At 34.0% G+C, this 25,985-nt stretch overlaps 1 protein-coding gene across 1 annotated transcript in view; it reads left to right on the plus strand.

The window, feature by feature from the left end:
• LOC148942163 (uncharacterized) overlaps positions 1–25,985 on the plus strand; it is a 228,966-nt gene that overhangs the window by 67,667 nt on the left and 135,314 nt on the right. The window contains exon 2 of the mRNA XM_089102911.1: positions 22,800–22,893. The gene's annotated coding sequence lies outside the window, so the exon portion shown is untranslated. The remainder of the gene's footprint in view (positions 1–22,799; positions 22,894–25,985) is intronic.

The raw sequence follows: 25,985 nt of genomic DNA on the forward strand, positions 1-25,985 counted from the left end.
GTAAGTAACAATTTCTTTCTTGAAGTCAACTCTTGGATACGCAATACGGAAATTTGATTCAAGAAATTATGACAAAATTGTAACTAAGTAGCAAATTCTTTCTTGACTTTACCTGCTGGACAAACAAAAATAAATTTCGTTCAATAATGTATGACACACTTCTAATTAATTAAAAAAATCTTTGTTGTTTTCACAAGATATATATAGTCCGTATAAATTAGATTCATGAAATAATGAAAAAATTACAATGCGCTGAATCAAATTACATATTGTATTATAAATTGGGATAAACAAAAAAAAAAAAAAATACATTTCGGAACTTATTAATTTAACATTTAAATTTAATTTAAAATTATAATGTTTTTTACCGATGTATTAAAAATACTTTTAAATAAAATAAATTAAATAATTAAAAAAATTATATTTAATTAACAATTTCTTTATTGAAGTTAAATCTTGGATAAAAAATACGGAAATTTCATTCAAGAAATTATGAAAATATTTGTAAGTAAGTAAAAAACTCTTTATTAATTTCACCTCTTGGATATACAGTACAGATACTTCATTCAAGAAATTATGAAAAATCGCAAGTAAGTAGCTTTTTTTCTTTATCACAAACAATTTTCACTTAGCTACACGATGTGGGAAATTTAATTCAAGAAATTATGAAAAATTTTCAGTAAGTAACAATCTTTTCTTGAAGTCAACTCTTGGATACACATAATCCGGAAATTTCATTCAAGAAATTATAAAAAATATTTGTAAGTAAGTAACAAGCTCTTTATTGATTTCACCTCTTGAATATACAGTACAGATACTTCATTCAAGAAACGTGATTAAACACGTTTTGAAACTACATGCTATTTGTATGCCTTCCTTGGCACCTTTCCAAACGAACAGGGATTCCCCACTGGTTCCTACACATTGCAAAAAAGTGAGCAGTACGAAAACTCCCCGTTTACAACCAGACTGGTTTTTAAGGGACCAATACGGAGAGATATGCAAAGTCGACACCGCGTGATTCCATTTTTTAAGGTACATTTAGCCGAAGTGACGGGCGCCCCCGTAACTTCGTCTAAATGAACCTTAAAAAAAAATGAAATAAAGCTGTGTCGAATTTGCATATATCTCCTTATTGGTACATAAAAAAAAAGACTGGTTGAAATAGGGGGGATTTCGTAATGATCACATTTTTGCACTGTGAAGGACCCCGTGTGGACTCCCTGTTCGTTTGGTAAGGTGCCAAGGACAGGCATACAAATAGAATGTAGTTTCAAAACGTGTTTAATCACGTTTCTTGAATGAAGTCTCTGTACTGTATATTCAAGAGGTGAAATCAATAAATAGATTGTTACTTAATTACAAATATTTTTTACAATTTCTTGAATGAAATTTCCGTAGTGTGTTTATACAAGAGTTGACTTCAAGAAAGAGATTGTTACTTACTTAAAATTTTTTAATAATTTATTGACTTAAATTTAAAACATCGTGTAGATAAGTTAAAATTTTTTTTGATAAATAAAAAAAAGTTAATTACTTGCGATTTTTTAATAATTTCTTGAATGAAGTATCTGCACTGTATATCTAAGAGGTGAAATTAATAAAGAGTTTGTTACTTACTTACAAATATTTTCATAATTTATTGAATGAAATTTCAGTATTGTGTATCCAAGAGTTAACTTCAAGAAAGAAATTGTTACTTAATGATAATTTTTTAAAAAATTTAATTAATTTAATTTCTAAATATTATATATAAAGCTTTAAAAAAATTAATTTTTTTAATTAACTTTATTTTTTTAATAATTTATTTAAAGACTGTTATTTTATTTTTTTTTTTTTTGTTTTTAAAAAAGGTTAATTAACTAAATAATTTTATAAATTTTATTTTAATTTTTTAATTATTTATTTAATTAAATTTATAGGTCGTATATATAAAAAGTTAAAAAAAAAAATAGTTTGTTAATTACTTAGAATTTTGTCATAATTTCTTGAAATAAATTTATTTTTTGTTTGTCCATCATGTAAATTAAAGAAATAATTTTCTACTTAGTTACAATTTTTTCATAATTTCTTGAATCAAATTTCCGTATTACGTATCCAAGAGTTGACTTCAAGAAAGAAATTGTTACTTACTGAGAATTTTTCAATATTTTCTTGAATTAAATTTCTACATCATTTAGCTAAGTGAACATTGTTTGTGATAAAGAGAAAAAAGTTACTTACTTGCGATTTTTTCACAATTTCTTGAATGAAGTATCTGTACTGTATATCCAAGAGGTGAAATCAATAAAGAGTTTGTTACTTACTTACAAATATTTTCATAATTTCTTGAATGAAATTTACGCATTGTGTATCCAAGAGACGACTTCAAGAAAGAAATTGCTACTTACTGAGAATTTTTTCATAATTTATTGAATCAAATTTATACATCGTGTATCTAAGTCATTAAATTCTTGAATTAAATTTAAGTATTTTGTATCCTTGAGTTGACTTCAAGAAAGAAATTGTTACTTACTGAGAATTTTTTTCCCAATTTCTTGAATTAAATTTCTACATAGTGTAGCTAAGTGAAAATTGTTTTTGATAAAGAGAAAAAAAAGTTACTTACTTGCGATTTTTTCATAATTTCTTGAATGAAGTATCTGTACTGTATATCCAAGAGGTGAAAACAAAAAGAGTTTGTTACTTACTTACAAATATTTTCATAATTTCTTGAATTAAATTTCAGTATTGTGTATCAAAGAGTTGACTTCAAGAAATATATTGTTTTTTTTCATAATTTATTAAATGAAATTTAAGTATTGTGTATCCAAGAGTTGACTTCAAGAAAGAAATTTCTACTTACTGAGAATTTTTTCATAATTTCTTTAATTAAATTTCTACAACGTGTATCTAAGTCATGAAAACAATAAAGAGTTTGTTACTTACTTGGAATTTTGTCATAATTTCTCGAACGAAATGTCTTTTTGTTTATTCAGCAGGTGAATTCAAGAAAGAATTTTCTACTTACTTACAATTTTTTCATAATTTCTTTAATGAACTGTCTTTTTTATTTACACAGGAGGCGAATTCAAGAAAGAATTTGCTACTTACTTAAAATTTTTGATAATTTATTAAATGAAATTTCTGCATTGTGTATCCATGAGGTAGCATGAGTGTGTTACCTATTTAGAATTCCTTCATAATTTCTTGAATGAAATTTCAGTATTGTGTATCCAATAGGGGAAAATAATAAAGACTTTATTACTTACATGCGATTTTATTATTATTTCTTGAATTAAATATCTGTATTGTGTCCAGGAAGCGAATTCAAGAAAGCTATTGTTAATTAATTACAATTTATTCATAATTTAATGAATTGAATAAAAATATTCTAAAGAATAAAGACGGGTTAAGATTAAAGATATTTATTGCTTAAACGTATTAAAATATTTTTTAAAGAATTTTCTACTTACTTACAATTTTTGATAATTTATTAAATGAAATTTCTGCATTGTGTATCCATGAGGTAACTTCAAGACAGAGTTTGTAGCTTACTTAGAGTTTCGTCATAATTTCTTGAATGAAATGTCTTTTTTATTTATCCAGGAGGTGAATTCAAGAAAAAATTTGTCCCCATGTGTCTGACAATAGATGTATGCAAATTCCTTTTCTTACATCTCCGACGTTTTATTAGACATTCTAAACGTTTGATATGCTAGCTTACTCTAAAAATAATGAACACATAGCAATGTAATGCAAAATATATTTTTAATGAAATAATGCTATGTAGAATATTAATACAATAAATATATTATGATACATTATTAATATCAACAATTAACTTTGGACATTTTGAATCTGTTCCATAAAATAGTTCACCATGTTCTCTCTTGATATTATAGCTATTGTCTTCTCTTAGTTCGTAATCAGTAGAAAAATCATTATTCCATTTTGAGTCATACACAATTTTTACTGGTGTCTCATCGAAAGGCTCAATATGCTTTTCGTCTTTGGTATTATTTGGTTCAATGACTGTTTGACCAATGGCAGTAACGTTTGATGGTGCTTTGTTTTTCATCGATTCATCTGTATATTCCATAGTTATATATTCTGAAAATGCCCTTTTTATTTTTATGTCAATTTCACTGTCTATTATCACATTATTTTTACACAGGTAACAGTTTCGGCACTTAGACAAGATATGGTTTACGATATTAGTAGAAGAGTAGGCCTTTCTTTTATTGATCTTCCGTTGAATGCTAATACCTGAAAGGTGACGATTGGATGTATCAGTAGGTAATGTGTTACCTGCAACAGTAGCAAGGAGTTGTCCTCTATCATCAATGATTATTTTTATGTTGGCATTCTCTTTGAGTGCAATCATCTCTGGAGATCTCAATCTCGCATAACCACCAACATAAGAGTTGAATTTTTTCGGTATTCCAAAGAAATTTAATTCCTTACTGTCATGACAATGCATGCATACATTTCCAATAGTGCTACCACCTGTACTTGTTTCAAAGTTTAAATATTTCTTTTTGTCGGCATTCAATGCTACAATAACCTTGTTATGTAAACACACTTTATTAAAATGTTCCATCTTCACTTTTTTTAAAGATATGACTTATGTGTTTATCGTTCCACTGCGTAAAAAATACTGATTTAATACATGCAATAGATTAGGTTGTGTCAATAGCCAGTCATAGAATACCAGTGGGAAAGTCACATCGTGTCTCTGACCAATCACAGAGCGCTGTGAATAACCGGTCATAGAATGCCAGTGGGAAAGTCACATCGTGTCTCTGACCAATCACAGAGCGCAATTGTTAGAACTGTAAGCATATTTTGACATTTTAAGTTATGTACAGAAAGAAAAAAATAAATAAAGTTGAAAAATTTCGAAGTTTTAAAAAGTTTGAATTAAACACTTTTAGGATATTGAGTGTCTTTACTGAAAAACTAGTGCATTACAGAGTCTCTCAAACCCCTTAAAGCTCTTTTAAAAGATACAAAAACTACTTATTTAACACAAAAATTTAGTTTTTAATGACCAACAAGTAAAGAAAAACCACACGGAAACAGGAATCTGAGTCTCTCAAACCCCTTAAAGCTCTTTTAAAAGATACAAAAACTACTTATTTAACACTAACATTTATTTTTTAATGACTACCAAGTAAAGAAAAACCACACGGAATTAGGCAACTGAGTCTCTCAAACCCCTTAAAGCTCTTTTAAAAGATGAAAAAACTACTTATTTAACACAAAAATTTCGTTATTAAATACAACCAAGTCAACAAAAAACACACGGAAAAAGGCAACTGAGTCTCTCAATCCCCTTAAAGATCTTTTAAAAGATAGAAAAAACTACTAATTTAACACAAAAATTTAGTTTTTCATGACAAACAAGTAATTAAAAAACACACGGAATTAGGCAACTGAGTCTCTCAATCCCCTTAAAGCTCTTTTAAAAGAAACAAAAACTACTTATTTAACACAAAAATTTAGTTTTTAAAGACAACCAAGTACAGAAAAAACACACGGAATTTGGCAACTGAGTCTCTCAATCCTCGTAAAGCTCTTTTAAAAGATGCAAAAACTACTTATTTAACACAAATATTTCGTTTTTAATGACGACCAAGTAATGAAAAATCACACGGAATAAGGCAACTGAGTCTCTCAAACCCCTTAACGATCTTTTAAAATATACAAAACTACTTATTTAAAACAAAAATTTCGTTTTTAATGACCATCACGTAAAGAAAAATCACACGGAATTATGCGACTGAGTCTCTCAATCCCCGTAAAGCTCCTTTAAAATTTACAAAAACTACTTATTTAACACAAAAATTTCGTTTTTAATGACCATCAATTAAAGAAAAATCACACGGAATTAGGCCACTGAGTCTCTCAATCCCCGTAAAGCTCTTTTAAAAGATACAAAAACTACTTATTTAACAAAAAAATTTCGTTTTTAATGACCAACAAGTAAAGAAAAATCACACGGAATTAGGCAACTGAGTCTCTCAATCCCAGTAAAGATCTTTTAAAAGATACAAAAAATACTTATTTAACACGAAAATTTCGATTTTAATGAACATAAACTATATAATAATCACACTGAATTAGGCAACTGAGTCTCTCAATCCCCGTAAAGCTCTTTTAAAAGATACAAAAACTAATTATGTACCACAAAAATTTAGTTTTTAATGACCACCACGTCAAGAAAAATCACACGGACTTAGGCCACTGTGTCTCTCAAGAACCGTCCAGCTCTGTAACAAGAGACAAAAACTACATATTTAACACAAAAATTTCGTTTTTATTGACCATCAAGTAAAGAAAAATCACACGGAATTAGGCAACTGAGTCTCTCAATCCCCGTAAAGCTCTTTTAAAAGATAAAAAAACAAATTATTTAAAATAAAAATTTCGTTTTTAATGACAATCAAGTAAAGAAAAAACACACGGAATTAGTCAACTGAGTCTCTCAATCCCCGTAAATATCTTTTAAAAGATACAAAAACTACTTATTTAACAAAAAAATTTCGTTTTTAATGACCATCAAGTAAAAAAAAATCACCAGGAATTAGGCAACTGAGTCTCTCAATCCCCGTAAAGATCTTTTAAAAGATACAAAATCTACTTATTTAACACAAAAATTTCGTTTTTAATTAGCATCAAGTCAACAAAAATCACACGGACTTAGGCAACTGAGTCTCTCAATCCCCGTAAAGTTCTTTTAAAAGATACAAAAACTACTTATTTAACACAAAGAACCCCCATGTAACTGAACCCCTGTATAACTGAAACCCCTGTACAACTGAACCTCCGTGCTAAATTTCATTACGTTTAATATCTAGCCACCAAATGCTCCAAGCCTCAGAAGAAAAAGGGATTTTGAAAACAGGGAGCCCGATTTACGAAAAAAAAAAGGGATACCCCCGTGCAACTGAACCCCCCTTGTAACTGAACCCGTGTATAACCGAAATCCCTCCGTGCAACTGTATCCTCTTTAACTGAACCCTCGTGCAACTCACCCCTCTATGCAACCCACCCCCCTCAAAACACTTTTCAGCCATTTATTTTTAAATTGAAAATAATTTTCAAAAGTTACTTACGTATTATACAGACCACATCGGCGAGGTAAATCTAGGTCAAGTCACAATGTCATTCTATCGTTACTTTTCAATTAAGCTATTGAATACTTTCTAGCAATGTCCCTTGTAAGCGTCTACACAAATATCTTTTCGCAAATATCTTTTCGCAAAAAAAATTCGCAAATCTCGTAAACTAAAGAAGTAATTACCCTTTTCAAATGCATTACTCGTTCTATTAATGAAACCCATGAAACGAATAGCCAAGTTTTAAAAAAAAAAAACCCTACTAATCAACTTACAGATGAATGACCACGGATTTAACATAAAAAAAAAACCGCAATCACTGGCTGTGGTACTAGATGCTTTACGCGAGCATTGTAGAATACTGGGCTTATCACCAAAAAGGCAGTGAACTTTGAAACTACGTCGTTCCTCTTGGCAAAGAGTGTGATGATCTGTAACTACTAGAAAAAACCTGTTTGTACGGGGGCATCTTAGAACTGCATGGATCTATTCTACTTACTGCGTCAACTTACAATTGTGATTACTTGCAACTGGGACTGCAATCGGACGCGATTGTAAATATTTGCGATTGTGGCTGCGACTGCTTTTAACAGTGGCTACTTCTGGCTGTGACTACTCGCAGCTGTGACTGCGACTGTGATTACTTGTGACTGCGACTACTTGTGACTAGGACTGAGACTACTTGCGACTAAGCGTGACTACCGATTATTTACGGCCGTGACTACTTGTGGCTTCGACTTCGACTACTTTCGAATGCAACTACTTACGACTCAGACTGTGACTACTTGCTGCTGCGACTACTACTACAGCTAGTGAACTAAATCAAAAAGGTGAAACTTTCTGGGAAAGTTGAGGGGGATATAAGACTAAATCAAAAGACACTCAGTATTCAGCTTGTCAGAAGGGCGTCTGTGGAATGTTCCAGGAACAGATCAGGGTATTACGTGTTGTTTGGGTGCTGAGCTAACTCAGAAGACGCTACTTGCATGCACCGTTGTCAAAAAGGTGGATCTGCAATATCTCAGTAATAGCCAAGGTTATTAGGTTTAAACTTTAATGGCATGTTGTGGGAGATGTTGAACTAAAATCAAGAGACACTTATATGCACCAAGGTGGTCAAAAGAGCGTATCTGTAGTTTCTGAGGAGCGGCTAAGGGTTTTAAGTTGAAATTTCAATTTGTTGCAAATTTTTTTCCAAAATATAAATAGAAAGGCAAAATCGTCATTCTCAAGGAGAAAAACCCCCAATAAAGACTTGCACACATCCCTTTTATTAACCAATTGGAAAAAATTGTGTCAATTAATAACTAATAGAAATAAATTTAAAGAAATTTTTACCACAAAAGAAGTCTTTCAAAGCAGAGTGAAGAGCTGCATTGGAAAAAACGAACAGAAATTCAGTCAAATAATTATTTAAGCTGATTTACACCGATGATAAATAAATGAAACCCAAAAACGAACAGAAATCGTAATAAATAGTTAAGTCAAACTAAAAACGAACAGAAAATACCACAAACAGGAGCAGTTCTAACCCCCAGGGGCGTCCCGAGACTTTTCATTGGAGGGGTGATCTTCGTAAATTTTACCGAATAGCTACCTGATTTATGCCGAATTTTCTGCAGAAATCAAGAATTTTGCTAAATTTCGGACAATTTTGCAAAATTTGGAAAATGCCAAAAACGTTGGAGGGGTGACGCGCCCCTCCCCGCCCCCTCCTCCCTCGGGACGCCCCTGCTAACCCCCCTTATGCCTTGTAAAGACCAGAACGTCATTTGCACTAATGAAGACAAAATACATTTTACATTTTTCTCTTTTATAATGTTAATACGTAAAAAATTGCCGAAACTTTCAGCAACGAATATCAATATATATTCAACTATCAATCTACCTTTCATTATTGCTTGTAAGTAATCTTGGTTATTATGGTAATTTTCTTCCTATTTGGTTGATTTTATGACAAATAAAAACACTTGAAATAAAAATTCTTTACAACAAATGCAAATGAGGTTCTGATCTATAGAAAGCGTGGGGGGCGTGAAATCTTTTTTATCTCTGCTAGATTTCTAAGAGATAATTTCAGAATAGTCAATCTGAAAAGCCTGGTTTTTATCTTTTTTATATGGAATTTTCACATTTAATCAAATTTTTCTTATAAAAGGCTACGACCTAAAAATAAGCTGAAACAAGTTAACCTGCGAACGTGGTTGCAGCCATCGCTGCAACCTAATAAAGAAGTAAGTTCAATCCATAGTAAACGAAAATTCAAGAACGCTTTTTGAAGAAAAAAAAACTGTTAGGAGAGATAAAATTGCCATTTGAAGCAGACTCAGGAATGATTCGATTATCTTAATGATAAAAGTTTATTGCGAAAACAAGTTTGTGGGCATTTCGAAAGATAGCCTGAAAACCCTCGAAAATGATGTCCCTACATTGAATAATAAGGAAAATCACTTTTCTGCATGGGTAGCAACTGATGTGCCCTCAATTTTTCTTGTTTTTTATTCTCCACCGCTAGCAGGACACATAAATATCATAGAGAGCTGTCATCAGGGCTGATAGGGCACAGGAACATCATAAGTCTGACTTGAAAGGAAATTGCTTCATCTACGTACTTTTTGTAAGTAAAAATCTAACCCATAAGTGAGAGGAAATAGAGGTTTTCCAGAATCTTTTCATTAACATATTTTACCAGAAAGACTTGTCATATTTCGACCAAACTTGATAAAAACTACAAGCTAATGTTCCATTCGTGTCTTTGGGCTGCCCATACTCAGTCTGACCACAGCTGAGCATATGCTGGGGGAAGGAGTTTCTTAAGTTCTTGTCGTCTGGATATGTGCCCCAAGGGATAGTCGGACATTGCCCAAACTTGACTGGAAGTAAGAGCTAGTGTTCTAGTCGTATCTTTTGTGGATCAGAATATAATCCTACCTCTGCAGGATATGTAAAAAGGAGGGGGTTCCCAAATTATTAAAATTATGGTCACCAGGACACCTTAATGGAGAAATAGTAGTATCTTGACTATAGTTGTGGAAAGTAAGAGTAAGTGTCTTTGTTGTTCTTTTTGGTGATCAAAACCTGATCCGTTCTAGGAAGGCCGTTCCCTAAATTTTGTAATCAGAAGACCTAATAAAAAAGGTTATCGGATCTTAATAACAGCTTACGGGACGTAAGAGAAAGTGTTCCATTTTGACCTTTAGGTTTGAAATGAAATGAAAAATGATAGAAGATAAACTAATAACAGTATTATGTAAGTTGATGGATTGACTCGAGATCTTCTTCCCATACTGTTGAAGTCGTGCCGATACTAGCCATTTGATTGAATGTTTTTTCTTCGAAATGTAAATTGAAAGGCACTAATTGAAATAGAATCTGAGATTGTCTTTAAGTGATATTTTCTGCCAAGTCAAGTCTTTGGCAATGGTCTTGAATTGTCTATTTTGAGTGCATTAGGGAGTTTTCCTTGGATGAGAAAAATGCTTATTCAGGACTTTATTCCCTCTGGAATCGTTTTAATTTGTTCTTATCGAGATTTATATTCACCTGGACATACGAGAATTCACGACACAGCACGCATTATTTAACTAGCGAAATAGCAGCTGGCTTTCATTTTTGAGGATTGTGATGTAGCCTTTGCGACTACGACGTCTAATACGGGCGTCTGCAGATATACGTAGTCCAAACCAGGGACTCCGACTGAAAAAAATTTAAGGACAGGGACAACATATATTTTTTTAAATCTTGGGGGAGACAACTTTTTTCTTCAATGGCAATAACAAAAAGAATTTTTCGTTCAATGAAAAACCGCAAAAAACTTATTTCTTCAAAAATCTAATGGTATTCCCACGATTGGTGCTCTTTGTCCAAACTAAAGCTTTTAAGGAAATTAAGTGGATTTGATTAGTATAATATAGGAGGGACCTTGGCACAACCCCCAACCTTCTCAAGACCAGAACATAATTTGCACTTTAGTGATAAAAAAAAAACAAAAAACAAATGACCGTGGATTTATTCCGGTACTGGTGCATAATATGGTAACGACAAAAGAAGTCAAGTTTGGTTAATGCTAATAAAAAAAAATAGGGCGAATATATAATAGTTTAGAAACAAATTTGGGCTATATATTTGCACATTATAGGTGGATGGGGGGGGGGGGGTAAAGCAGAGCATATATTAAATACGTAACCTAACCTAGGTACCTCTTCCCGCCTAAACTCCAAAAAACAACAGTTTAAATATTGTAAACGCAATGAAAACCACGCTTTGCATTCCATTTCTCTATTGAAATACCCATTTGGCGGGTTTCGTGTCTCGTTTCCTTGATACAGTAATAGCAGTGGGTACCAGATAGTGCACGAGTACCTTTATTCCTTGAAGTTTTGATAAATTTTTTATTTATCAAAGTTATAAAGTGAAAACATTTAAAATGTATAGTGTTTTCAGTAAGGTGCAAATTATGTTATGGTCTTGGGAAGGCATGGGGGTTGTCAGCCCTGCTCATGTTAATGTTTGCTCGTTTTGAGTTTTACTCGGTTATTTATTGTAATTTTTGTTCGTTTTGGGTTTCGTTTATTTATTGATTGTGAGGGGCGGTAGTTTTACGCTTGAAAGATTATTTGAATTTATTTCTGCTCATTTTTGGCTTAATGGAGCTGTTTATTTTTCCTTGAAAAACTCGTTTCGCAGAAAAAAGTGTTTTTAAATTAATTTGTCAAAACATCTCCAAAAACGAAGACAATCACGAAACTAATCAAGATTAGATAAAAGAAAAAAAACACGACTTGCAATTTAAGTTAGGGTTTTCAATAAAAAGTTTTTTATCAAAACTTTTGCTTTTACTTATTTCATTCGAATATACCTGAACTTTGGACCCTAATTTAAACTTTCAAAACGAACGTTGGTGATCTTTAAAGCAATCCATTTGAAATTGATTTGACGAATCAGCAAAGGATTTACTAAAACATTTGGAAGGCATTTGTTTAAAAGCAAGAAAGTCTGCCGAGGTTTGTGCGAACCTGGTTGAAATTTAAATTTCAAGCCTATTTGAGTGTTCAGTCACAATGTTCGATCAGCTGTAGTTGCGTGCAATGATTTCTTAAGAATTTCTTTCAGCAAAATCCAACGTGGATAAAGAGGATGGTTTTCAATCATCCATATTGAAGATTTGCATGATTTTTGGTCTTCTATAGGGCTGAAACCATCCTCACCCCACCCTGTAGGTGTCCTTGAATTTACACTTATCATCTGGATTAGACCATTTTTTATAAAAGTCTTTAAAGGTTATGTTTGGGTTTAACTATTAGTTTGCTCAAATAAGTGTTTCTCAAGGTCATTGATTAAAAATTGTTTTGTTTTGTTATCTTAGAAAAGGGAAAAATGGGTCGTCACGAATCAATACAACAATGTTTGCTTTCTAAATTTTTGTCTTAATTGAGGTTTCCTTGGCCTTGCTTCTACATACTTTGTAATTTCCAGGCGGATTAATGAAAACTAAAATAGGATTTTTCAGGCTAGGAATCGAAAACAACGAAGTTTTTCTTTCAAATTTTTGTTCTCATTGAGATCAACTATCCTTGCTTTGAAAGTATCAAGGCGGTTGAAGAAAAAAGGGCTTGGCCCGTTTGGGTTGTATCACTAATGAATAATACCGAGTTAGTTCAAAAATGTTTCTCCTCTTAGGCTCGTTTTCCCTTGTGGACATGCCCAGTAAGTTGCAATCCGATCAGAGACAAAACAAGTCTATTTTAGTCGTCATGAATCAATACAACCATTTTCCTTCTTTTGTTCAATTTTTTTTTATCTTCATTAAAATCCGTTTGTTCCTGTTTACATGCCCTTTAAGTTTCAAGCCAATCACCGACGAAAAAATTATGGCCCGTTTTTCGGCCATTAAGAATAGATAATTAGTCTTTTTTAGAATTAATTAGTCTTTTTTAGCCTAAATTAGTCTCTTTTTCCTTATAGAAGTCCACCTGGCCAAGGGGCTTGTGTATTTAAATGGTCAAAATTATTCAAAGTCTAGTAACTTATTTTGGTCTGGGCTGAATAAAGGTACTATGAATCCTGACCGATTGTGAAAATACATTCGGGCTATTTACGAGCGAAACCAAATTGTTTTTTTTTCTGGACCAAGCTTTTCAGGAAAAAATGGGCGGCCTTTTTTCGGGCCCTTTTTTCAGGCAAACCAGTGTCTGGAGACAAATGGTTACAACTTCTCATGCCTCTCCTAAGCATAAACTTTGAGGTCCGTTTATCTTATCCGAACCTTCCTAAAAGTTTCAACCTCAATCCCCAGGCCGTTCCCAAAATATTGCTGATAGGTTATTTTTATAAAACAGGTTCACGTCGACGTTTTTGGATTTACCTCACCACTTTACCCCGCATGTATATAAAGTTCCACATGCACTCATAGAACAGAAAACCGAGAAGAATCGGAACAAAATAATTTTATTCCCCCTCTCCAACTGTGTCCCTTCCTTTCAAGTCCAGATTTGAGGTTCATTGGCCTTCTCAACAGTCTTTGAAATGGTACTTTCCCATTATGTGGGCATTTCTAAAAAGTCATGTTTGATTAATCCTAATGAAATAAAATAGGATGAATATATATTAGTTTATAAACAAATTTGGGCTATATATTTGAACATTAGGGGTGGGGTGGGGTGTGGTTAAAGCATAGCATATATAAATACGTAACCTAACCTAACCTTGGTACCTTTCCCCCAAAAAAACAACAGTTTAAATGTCGTATACGCAATGAAAACCACGCTATGGAATTCTGGATTGCATTACTGTATAGTGGTGTCTTGAATTAACCCGTCAAAAACGGGTTTTTCGTGACTGGTTTCCTTGTAAATGCCCATATAATGGGAAAGCACCCCCTGAAATTAACTTGATCTCTGTAGCTATTCTGTAGATATTGTAGATGGGCCATTTTGATTGCCTAGGTTCATGTATTTTTTTTCGATTTAGCTCGCTACTAAAACCGTGAATAAATTTTAAGTTCTGTATGGGCTTATAGTGCAAACAGTTTTAGGTGGATCGGGGACAAAATATTTTATCCCTCCTCCGATCCCCTAAGTCAAAGTTTTAGGCTAAATTCCCTGACATTTCCTCAAAGTTTTAACTTGATTCCTAGAGTTGTTCCTGAGAGATTCTGGGTACGCTTTGTTGGTAAGCTGAGTACATTATAGTGCCCTGAGTACAGTCCTCCATGCTTACAGTGCACAATCTTTTTTGGATCGGAGATGAAACGGTTTTTGGCACCGTTATTCCAACACCTAAATACAAAATTTGATGTCCCCTTGGCTGCCCAACCCTCCGGAAATATCAAATCAGTCCCCCCAAACCGTTCCCGAGATATTGCGGATGTGCTATTTTGATAGCAAGGATACATATACTGTCTTTTGACTTACCTCCGCCTCTCCTCCCAAGTTAGTTGAAATTCGAGGTCCATTTAACCCCTCACAAGTTCTAGAGGTGCTTATAGTGCAGCAACTCTTAGGTAGATCTACAAATAAGTTTTTAGGCTTCTAATAACATGTATGTATGAAGCCCCTGTTTTATATAGGCCCCGTGATTGTTCATGGACCCTTGCTAATGGGGCTACGTTAGTCATTTCTCCACCGACAGGATGTTTTTGGATCTTTCGACTCGCGATTCGAATGAATATCTTTAGAATTTTGATCCAATACCTTTGGGGGTTGGGACATTAGCGGCAAGTATTCAAATTGGGGGTTGAAGGGGCGGTAGGTTACTTTTCGATTGCCTTCGGCTGTTAAAAAGTATGCTAGAAGTTAATTTTCGTCTTAATGACCCATCCCCTAACTTTCCATGACCGTCCGTTCTGTATGATGACGCCGTTGGGAAAAAGAAAAGGAGACTCAGCTCTCTTTACTCATTGTGTTCATTAATATAAGTTCTTTATATGAATTTGTTTTATGTACATTTTTTTTATTGTTAAGGTAGATTCTATTCATAAACCAAAAATAACAAAATCCAGACGATAAGCTTGAACAGGAAATCACTACCCCGACTAGGCATTAAAACAACAAAAAAGACTATTATATAAAAATCACTAATTAGCGACTGTACCACCCCTACTCGTTACCAACTCATCAAATCTCAGCATTCAACATGTTTGACCTTGTCCTTCTCTATCCATCAACCAAACATTGTTGCTTGTACAGTAGCATCTCCAAACGAGCTGCTTAGTATCCAAAATGAGAAAGCTCATTAAAAAAGGGAGAAATATACTGGCCTTAAAAATGCTTTGATTGAGTTTTAACTTTGGAAAGTGCTTCTCTTTTTTTTTACAAGGGAAATGCCAACAAAATGCTCGGTGTTTTTCTGAAGACTCAACATTTTCTCTTCAATCATTTTTAATTTGCATTAGTAGCTTAAGCCCTGTCAGTTATCAATTGGTGGTGAACTTGTCAAGACATCTGTGGATGTAGTCTCTCTTTGGACGTTGTCTCCTTTTTTTTTTTAATATATCAGATAAAGGGATAAATGTGTGGATTACATGTTCGCTTTGTCGTAAACTGTATTGTGCCGTCGAGAGAACGTGTGCATACATACATAAGTAAACATAGGTCCAAACTCCACGGGGTATCAGAATTTTTTACTTATAAGATAAAGGTGGCGAAAACAAAAAAAGTGCATTTAGAAGCCATAATTTTTCCAGTGGAGGGCCCCCTCTTTGCATATATGTGCACAAATATTATATGTAGCCAATATATAACGTGTCGTAGATGCGCAGCACGTATCCTAACCTTGAGAAGAGAGCGATGCCAGAAGTTTTGTAAGTGGGAGTGGGGTTTGAAAACAAAAATAAATCCAATGTAAGCCCTGTTGATTCTTGAACAAGCTAAACAAATTTGTTGAACAAGCTGAATCCTACAAAATCAGTGACACAAGTCATGTCATATTGCGTACTTAAACATGATAAAGAACATAATTTTTTTACGATATAACGTACAAATCCCTGGGACTTCTCCGGGGTAGCCAAAGCGCAGGGTTGAAACAATGTGGTATGGAAGATTCGTGATTGCCAGTGTACCAGTCTCAGACGGCTTGAAAACCTGACGAGTTTGTAGCAATGAAGCTCAGTTTGTACAACATATTCCACGGGGCTCATATTGGTTAAAACAGGCGGCTTGTGTGAACATCATTTTAAAACCGCCCAAATAGTGAAATGGTTGGGCCAACTCCCCCCTTCATTCCCCTCTAATTGATGCACCTGGTAAAGGAGTGATCTGAATAAGCAAATTTAAAATGAAGCAGTAAGAGGCTACGAATCCAAAGACTGTCAATAAGTTTGTCTAAAATAATACGAAATGATGTACTTGTATGGTATAGCCACTACCGCTCAAATAGTTCATTCATTTAAGTTGACGCATAACAGAATCGGTTTCTTTTCGCTTCTTTCTTTCAGCTTAGCGTGAGAAAAGACAAAGAGAAGTGACAGGATCTATGAAATACATATAACTTGGGTTGTGTATTTGCACATTAGGGGGTGGGGGTAAAGTATTTGGATAGTGTGAAGTTAGAAAACAATTCTTTCTACATGTTATGCAGAATAATCGGGGTCTTTCGAATGTCCCATAAGTTAGTTCGACAAAAACAATTTTGCTACTAAGATTCAGCTTCATGAATCAGCTTCAAATGGTAATGTTTCTCTCGCTATACCGTTTTTTTCCTTGCCTACTATGGGCCGTGGTTCAATCTACTATGTTTCAGCTTGCTGTAACCATAACAAATACCTTATATTTTTGTGGGTATTAGCCTTTATTTTTCTCTTCGTCTGCTAAATTCAAAGATACACATTTTACGATTTTTTAAACCCGTGCTTATTTGTTTGTACCACAACCAAAATAGCATTGATTGATATGACATGTATTGACTTAAAAGCAAAGGTGTTTAGATCTCTTCAGGTTAAAAACGTATCTAAGCCATAATGAACTGCTAATATTTTGGACCTTCAGCAAAAGCCCTGGCATCAAGATTAAATATTTACTCAAAATTATATGCTTTTGACTTTGTCATTCTTCCGGTTCTTACTTTCACGTTTTATTTTATTTTTTTGCGTGGCAGTTAGCTCTGGAATTGAATGCTTTAATATATTTATTGTCCCTTTTCAGCAGAATGCCAATTTTTGCCTGCAGTTGACACGCATTATGTGTTTTTTAGAAAGTTATTACTGTCCTGAATACACGGTTCTATTTCTATTTAGTAATGACAAAATTGCCAGCACTCATATAATAAGATTTATCATGCAGTTTTTGTTCACTGTTGCCAGACGAGGCGTATTTTTAGGTAGTTGCCCATTGGATCCCGCAAATCAGTTCGTTTTAAAACAATTTTTCCTGAAAGTTGCATCTTCGGCGCATTTCCACCCTAAAAATGGTGCTTTTGGCGAATCTTCCCTCCATTGGCTTTTTTGTGAGGCATCTGGTCATATCGGCAATGTAAAGGCGTCTGGTTAATAAGATTTTCCATTTAGAAATTACATCTCGATGCTCCTTATTTTTTTTGCTAGTTGTTATAACAAAATTGAATTTCTGATGCACAAGCTCTAAAACTGGTTTCTACAGTCGGTAACTGAAAACATTATGAATACTACTGTTTGTCTCATCTCTTATCATGTTGATACCTTTCTGAGAAATCACCGCTGATTTCAAAGAGTTCCTTGGAGGACAATGCCAGATTCAGAGGTCGACTGTGCCAGAATTAAGAGCACAAATTTTTGAAGCGGATTTCTTCTTGTATCCAAGATGATTTTCAGAATAGGTCTATGCGGGCCTGACTCTTCCCTTTGTGCAGATATGATAATGTGGCTTAGCTTTGCGGCAACAAAACGAGGGTCTCTATCGAGTAGCGTTTTTGCATAAGTTTTAATTTGGTTTGGTGTTGAATCACCCCCTCCCCCCCCCCCGGTAGGCTTTCCCTGTGATAAGTAGAAGTTCGGTGCTACTGTTGAATAGTGACTGGACGAACTGGAATTTTTTTTTGCTATTTCATTAGTAGACATTTGTGAATATCGCCTTGAACTTTACTAATGGTTGCTCACGGAGAAAGTAAGCCCCCTAACTCTTCTCGTGGGGCGTACTCTATGAAAATGTAAAAGAGGTAAATGACATGGAAAATTATTGAAATTTGGTGGGAAAATTCTGTGTTCTTACCTGTTTTACCTGTTAAGTACATACCTGTTTGGTGGCTGCATCACTGTAGTATCTTGCACGTCTTGAAGTGCGATTAATCGTAGAAGATGCAAGCTCTTATTCCTTCTCGCTTCTTCTTCCAAGTTGCATTTAATGTATAAGAAATGACCATCGTGTTTTTTCCAAGAGTTCTTTAATGCCATAAGATGTGGCAAAATATTGATAAATAATTAAACAGCTTTTTCAAAACGTTCCATGCAAAAGGAGCGACCAAACACGATTCTAAACATTAAGCAATAAAAATAAATCCTACGTTGATAAAACATAGATAAACGTTAATAAACGGATAAAATCCTACGATGCTAGTGCTCGTGCCACGTTATAGTCACATTTGTCGATAAAATCAAAATTACGTACGAATACAGCGCCAATTGCGTTCGCCGTTCGTAATTTCTCAGGTTGAACTTTGTTCAACTTTCAAGTATAAATTTCTTGACTGACCAATCAGAGTCAACGTTTAAGGCATACTTTTTGAAAATCGAAAAGATGGAAACTTAGAACAGTGGTTTTTCCATCTGGGAGAGGAATCTGACAAAAGATAAGAAGACTGTATTAGTAGAGAACAGTTGGGCTCAAATTACTGTTGGATCAAACTCTTTAAACTAATTTCTTGCAATTTTAATTTTTGCTTTTTAAATACAAGTGTGACGCTAAAATCAAGGAAATTACCCTGCCATTAATGAAATTTGGCTTTCTTTATCGATAGATGTGACTATGATGTGGCACGGGCATAAAGCAAACCCGGTAATGAAAGTCACATCTATCAATATGTACGGGTTAAAAAGAGATGTCACTACCAAAAAAACATGGACTTGGAGTGAAGATATCTACCCAGCTCCCCTCCCAAATGATTAAATTTTTATGCTGCTGCAAATCAACTGTCACCAGCCAAAGTGCAATACACATAGCAAAGCTCTTCAAAAGTTTTCTTGCCTTTTTGCAGAAATTTGGGGAGAGGGATGGTTTCCAGTGTCCTTGAAATAAATTTCCTTTATGTTAGATCTAGTTATGCTTAAGAAATCCACCTTTAAACATTTTTTAAACCTGTTAATTCTAAGTTTCAGTTGAGTTTCTTGGATTCAGCTACTTTCCGTTAAGATTCCTTGCCTCGTGAAGAATTTCAGTAGGAATTCGTATTATTGGGGACAACAATTGAGAAGACAGCGAAGGTATTTCTATAAGAAGTTGGCAAGTTAAAAGAAACACGTGTAACGGAAATTTTTCATCTGAGAAAAATAGTCAGATATTCCCCAAATTATATCGAAAACGGTGACACTTGTTGGCTGTGAAAAATCAGAGATTGTTTTCTTGACTTAAAAATTGTGTGCAGAATCTCTAGTCTCATGAACCAAAGAGGGAGGGAAAAAGAGTTGCAATGGTGACAAAATTGTCTTGTGTCTTTTATTGTCTGAATTGCTTGTTATATGGTTCACGGGGTATTTTCTGTCTCAAAATTGCCTGTTTATTTTTTTATTCAAAGAGCCTGATCACCTTTTGTATTTTGACAGGCTATCATACAAAGGGATTTTTCAGCCCATATCAGTTGCTTCCTGAAGGTTTGCGAAATGGAATATATCAGACACTCATGCACTGAGTGTTATAATCTTTTGTCTGACGCCTTGGTTGGCAAGGAAGTTGAATCTATGCTAAACTCTTTCCTTTTTTGTTTCTTTTGGTAGTTCTTATATTTTCTAATTCCCTTTTTAACCTAAATAAGGATTTGGAAATGTTCCAAAAAAATGAATTTTTTTCATGGGTTTGGAATGAGCAACTAAGCTTACAAGATGACATACCCACAATTATACAATCGGAAATTTTATTATAAGGATTTGGATCAATAAATGAAAAAGCAAGTAAATAAGATGAAGGTATAGCCAGGTTTTAACGTCCTTCATACAAAAATTTCATTTTAAGTTCAACTGTCGAATTCCAATTTTCTGTGAAGGATCTAGTTCTGAGCAGGTGCTCTATGCTAAGAGCAAGAACTGAAATTGTAAAAAAAAAGAACTAAAATGTAGAAGATGTTGGTTTTGACCACTCTCTGGAATCGATCAGAATAGCTATACTTCCTTTCAGACCTAATAGGCGGATGGGAAATAATTGCGTACCATTTGCATTGCTATATTGTGCACAACTGAAATATTCGGCCTTTACCGTATTTCATGTCTCTTAAGGCAATGGGTCTTTGGGGCCTAAGCGTCTACTCGCTTTGGGGAATCCGCCAATTGTATTAATAATCTTTCTCGCTTTAGCCTTGTAGTTTTGCTTTGTTAATAAGACAGTCCCATTTTTTCCGTTTTGTTTGTTTTATTCGTTTGTTACTCGTGGTGAATGTTTGTTAACAAAACATGTAGTCTTGAAACGACTAAGCTTCAAGAGACGTGGAAGTCTCTTGTGCAACTAGGACTGGCTTAAGGTTGCCAGCAGACCTACTGTTGGGACAGTATTTCTCCTCAAGTTACCCAAGAGATTTTAAAAAAAAATCAAGTCAGCTCAAATTATAAAGGAAGTTTAGGAATTTAATCCTATTGCTGATTTTACCGTATCACTGGACGCTGGACTGAATTTTATGGGGTCCAGCATATTCCCCACAGAAAATTCTCCTCGGAAAATTCCCTTCTTCTGCGGAATTTCCCGCCCAGCATTTGTCCTCTTTAAAATTTTCCCTACGTGTAAAATGAAACAACCAATAAAGTGACCAAGAAGATTGTGACACGGGAAAGTGGCGTTTTCTTCCATTCGTGGACCCAAACTTTTGTTGCGCCCCATTGAGAACCAAACTGGTATTGGTTAAAAATTCTGAGATAGCAAATCGATTTTAAAAGTATTAAAGGACTATATATTGAGATTCCCAGTTGCGGACAAATTAATGCTGAACGGTTACGCATTCGTACCTGAAAAGTCAATTAATCCATAGAAGTAAAGGTACTTCAGACGGGAATCCCTTCTAAATGTACGCCTAGTGGACGCGTTCTCTATCGCAAGAGGTGAACTGGTATTATCCCTATAGTTGCCCGCAAGGGCGTCACGTGTGGGAGAAGGAGGAATACCACTTCCCTGATGTTTTCAATCGGTAGGGTAAGAAGTTTGAGTCGATGAAATGCCGGCTTTATATTAGGATAAATGGGCTGATAAAAATATATGGTGTAGATCAATAAAAGAAGATGGGTCTAAGCTGGTAAAGAACAAAAAATGAAGTAGTTTAAATAGTAATGTCACCCAGATCAGTTGGTGAAAATGGCCAGCTAGTCGGTGAAATCTATTGCCCCCTCAAAAAAAGCCTTTAGCTAGTGACGTCTCTGGTCGGTACCAGACCAGGTCCATGGGAAGTAATTACTCGCACTTCTTCGTCCAGCCTCTTATCTCTGTGCACTTCCGTCATAGGGCATCTCTTCTACAGTTGCCAATAATTTTATATTTTCAAATTATTTTCTTTAACCTCTATCTTACCCTGCCTTGATAACTCAACCCCCAAAAAACGTGAAGAAAGAGTTAAAATAAATAAAAACGCATAAAATAATACTGTAGGATATTCTGCACCATACCTTGTCCCTATATTTTGAAATATAGGTAGGCTTTTCGAAAATTCCTTCTTTTCTTCATTTGTCATACTTTCTTCTTGGCTGCTCTATCTTGCATATAGAGGAATTTTCCGATGGGGGGATTCCATAGGGGAATTTTCCGGGGGGGGGGGGTGATACACCTTGTAACGGATGTTACAAAGAGCACCAAGGGTTTAGAGGTAATTTTACAGCAAAATTACCATCGTGTTTAAACTTTTTACTTTTCTCTTACTATCTTTTTTTTATCAGGCCCCTTTTAGTTGTTTCAGCAGGGATGTAACATTTATGCTTGTGCACAAATCCGTTATTTTGAGTCTGCTGTTGTAAAATCAGTTGTTTTGATCCAACTGCTAAGGATTTTTATCAATCGCTGGTTTTATTATGTCACAGCAAAAACTGGCATTCAGTATTATAAAATTATGTTTATATAGTCGTAAATATATATATATATATATATATATATATATATATATATATATATATATATATATATATATATATATATATATACATATATATATATATAATATTTATAGTAATTTATTAGTAAAATTTATTTGACCATTTTATTAAAATTATATGTGAAATTTAAAATTATGTATGTAGAATTGCATTGTACTGATTCTACAATTTGGAAGTTGCAACATTGTAGGAGTTGCTTCAGTCTATTAATCAGTAAGCTGTATAAAAAATACCAATAACAAACATTTAAAAATAAAATATTATCAAGTCAGCTCATTCTCCTACCGAAAACTTCTCTGTAAGCTTGACACACATGCTGGTAAAACCTCTTGCTAAATTTGAATGTAGGGTCAAATGTTAATTTTATGTTATCGGAATGCATGCTTCATTTTATATAATCAGTAGGCTACTATTCACGCTTACTGGTCTAATTTTTTCTTCTCCCTTTTTAGCTGTCTCTCTCCCAAATCCACAACTGAGTAATAATGTGAGATGAGAAGAAATTTGTAAAAAACGTATAATCTCCTACTCGTAACTAATCTAATGGTAAGTTGTATATTTTGGCTTTAATTTTGTTATTTTTACCGAAAAAAATGTTCAAGGATAGGTTCGATTTTCCAAATAAGGAATTTTAGGGGTAGTGATTTGGTGTTGTTACCCCTCTTCCAAAAGGCTAGAGTGTCAACTGTGCCCTTTTGAAAACAAGATTTATTTTTTAACAGCTTTTTTATTATTATTATTAAAATAAATCGTATGCTTCTCAAACATCAAGGAATTCTTTTTTCGATATCAGCATGTTTGTAACGGTCAATTTTAATAGTAGCATATACTATTTTGTTAGAAACGGATACAAAATATTTTGCCCACTTCCACCAAACACAAAATTATAAGTCTCCTTATTCCCCACTTCCCTGGAAAATGCTTTCTGAAAATCTCAACTGGGGCCCACAGCCATGAGACAAATTAGGATATGCTTACCCAACTATATATATTATTCGTAATTTTTAACTAAAGCTGCTATCTATAGTTAGATAAGTGCATTTAAAAAGCCCTGGGGCTATATACACAAAATAAATGCAAGATAAGTAAATCGCCATCAAAACAAATTACAGAGCACCCACAAAAGGAATTATAGAAAAAAACCTAATCTGTGCAAAATAACTTAAAAAAATACATTTTTTTCTTAAAAAAAATACATTTTTTCTTCTTTCAAAGCATTTGTCTATATATTCGCCGATTCGATTTATTGTACCCATCGACATAAAACCTTGCCTGGTAAATTAAATTTAAAATAAAACTTCTTCTCCAAAACCTGGTTTTGAATTAAAAAACTAGTTTCTTTTTTCAATTGATCTATGTAAATATGACGATTGCTACCAATTATTTTTTGGCCATTGAACACTAGTATTTTTCTCTAAGCCATCTTGACGAAGTCGCACCAAAAGAACTAGAAAGCACCAGTGCTTTAATATCAAAATTATGAATGAATCTTCTTTTTGAATTTCCTTTTTTTATTGATGTCCCCAAGTTGGCCTTACATCTAGGACAGAATTTTACACAAGTGTCAGTTAACGGAAAATAGAAAAAAAGCCCCTTTAAATAGTAGATTAACAAAAAAGCCTGCCAGTTACCACATACTTTGTATTTAAGACTTTTTTCTACATTCGGCATCCTTTTTGTTTTTGTCGGGAAAGTTCCGGTGTTTTGTTGTCTTTCCCTCTGTTGTGTTTCCTCTGTCATTTCCTGTTGAAATTGTTGGATATGTTTTGCGGAATCATGGACTCGTTTTTCTTTTATCGAAGCTATGTCTGTTGAGTTTCTACATTGGGTCTAGATGAAGTTTTCTTTGTACTTATTTTTTAGTTATTTCGAAAGTGTATGAAAAATTTATTTCTGTAAAAATTGGCTAAATTTCAGGGAAGGGACACTAGTGAAATTCAAAGTTCGTGTCGTAATTTTGTCTTGGTGGTTTTCTTTAACTTTTTAAATTTTTTTTTTGTTTTGCTTTTGGTAAATTTGTAGTTTACAACATAATTTAGTTAGGATGAAAGTGAATATATCACTTGATGCCTTTTTTATGCTCTTTCATAATTCAATAATCACTTCTTGGGTAGATTACATTGTGAGCCCTTAAAGGCTTAAAAAAGCCCATAGTAATCACAATTTTAAACGTGTTTCTAGAAAAAAAACAAAAAACTGGCTAGTGAGAAAGAATTGCCATTTGTAGGAATTGCCACTCAGTAATCGTAATTATTATTTTCCTTAGTCTTAATAGTAAAATGTTAGTTTGGAAACGAATTTGCAGGAATAAAAAAAAAAGCTACAAACCCCACAGAAACGACGTCAGCTTTGCTGTGACGTCATTTTCAAGGGGTTTCAGGTTGTTTTTAAAAATTCCTACAAATTTGTTTTCAAAATAACATTTGCTGTTAAGACTCGGGAAAATAATACTTATCAGTCTTGAATCGGCTGCAAATGGGAGTTTTTTCTCACTAGACAGTCCGTTTTTTTTTGGAAACATGTTTTTAAACTTTTGGTTACTATGGATTGTTTTAACTTTTTGGACCATATTAAGGACTCGGAATGGAATTTCCCCCAGAAACAACTATAAACTATGAAAGATCATAAGAAAAGGTATCAAGTGATTTACTCACTTTCATCTCACTTTCTAAAAACTGCAAATTTAGCTTTTTTTTTGTAACTGTGTAGATCACGCTGCCTTTCCATATACTGAAGAAGAACTGAAAACAAATAAAGGAAGGATGCTCATTTTTTCAAGACAGTTGTATGGTTCAGGGTTGCCAACGTGCACACTTTTGTAGTTTTTGCACTCTTTTTTACCTCATTGCACTCTTTCCCTCGACGGACAGAAATTGCACTCTTTTTGCCAATTTTAGATAAAAATCACTTTTTGCACTCTTTTACGAGACAATGATAGAAAAAGTTCTAGCAAAATAAAAAAGCTTCAACTCAAATTATTTGAGTGCAAAAGATAAAACTGTCAGCCAGTATGATCTCTGTTATATCTACCTCTGCCCCCCCCCCGGTCCTCCAGTCGTCTTTCCAGCATATCCAACCATTTAAGAAGGAGTAGATCAAATCAAAGTCAAATTAACAAGTGGAAACGTGGGAAGTGGAAATTCAAATTCAATTAAAGAAGTCCAAAGCTGTTTGACGCAACCATTCTTCTCGGAAATGGAAAAATGTGAAGTAAGGGGAGGAAGAGGGAACAACCAAAATAAACCTTTTCAAAGTCTACTCTCTCAAATTGATAAAATTCTGTACTCAAAGCAAACCAGTACATTCGCCGAACAAGCAGCTATCCCCTTTCTGGAAATGTACCCAGAAAACTACTTCATCATAGGCAGCGCGCTAGCGCTGCCTAAGTAAAGAACGATGTGGGCACAATGTGTTGTTTTTTCTTCTTTTTTTTCTCCATACCCGGGCACTTCGTATCGAAGGTGTTGTCGTAGAAACTTCAAAAAGGGCCCATTCGATTGTAAATTGGAGTGTCAAGTGCCCTTTTTAATAGTCGAAAGTGATTGGAGGGCAACTAGCCCCCCCCCCCTACACCCATCATTCCCCCAAACACATCCAATCAAAATTTTGAGATGTCCATTTTGTTCAGCGTAGTTGAT

Source organism: Artemia sp. Qi Xiang Cuo, chromosome 17 (assembly GCF_049724085.1).
Source record: "Artemia sp. Qi Xiang Cuo chromosome 17, ASM4972408v1, whole genome shotgun sequence".
NCBI lineage: Eukaryota > Metazoa > Arthropoda > Branchiopoda > Anostraca > Artemiidae > Artemia > Artemia sp. Qi Xiang Cuo.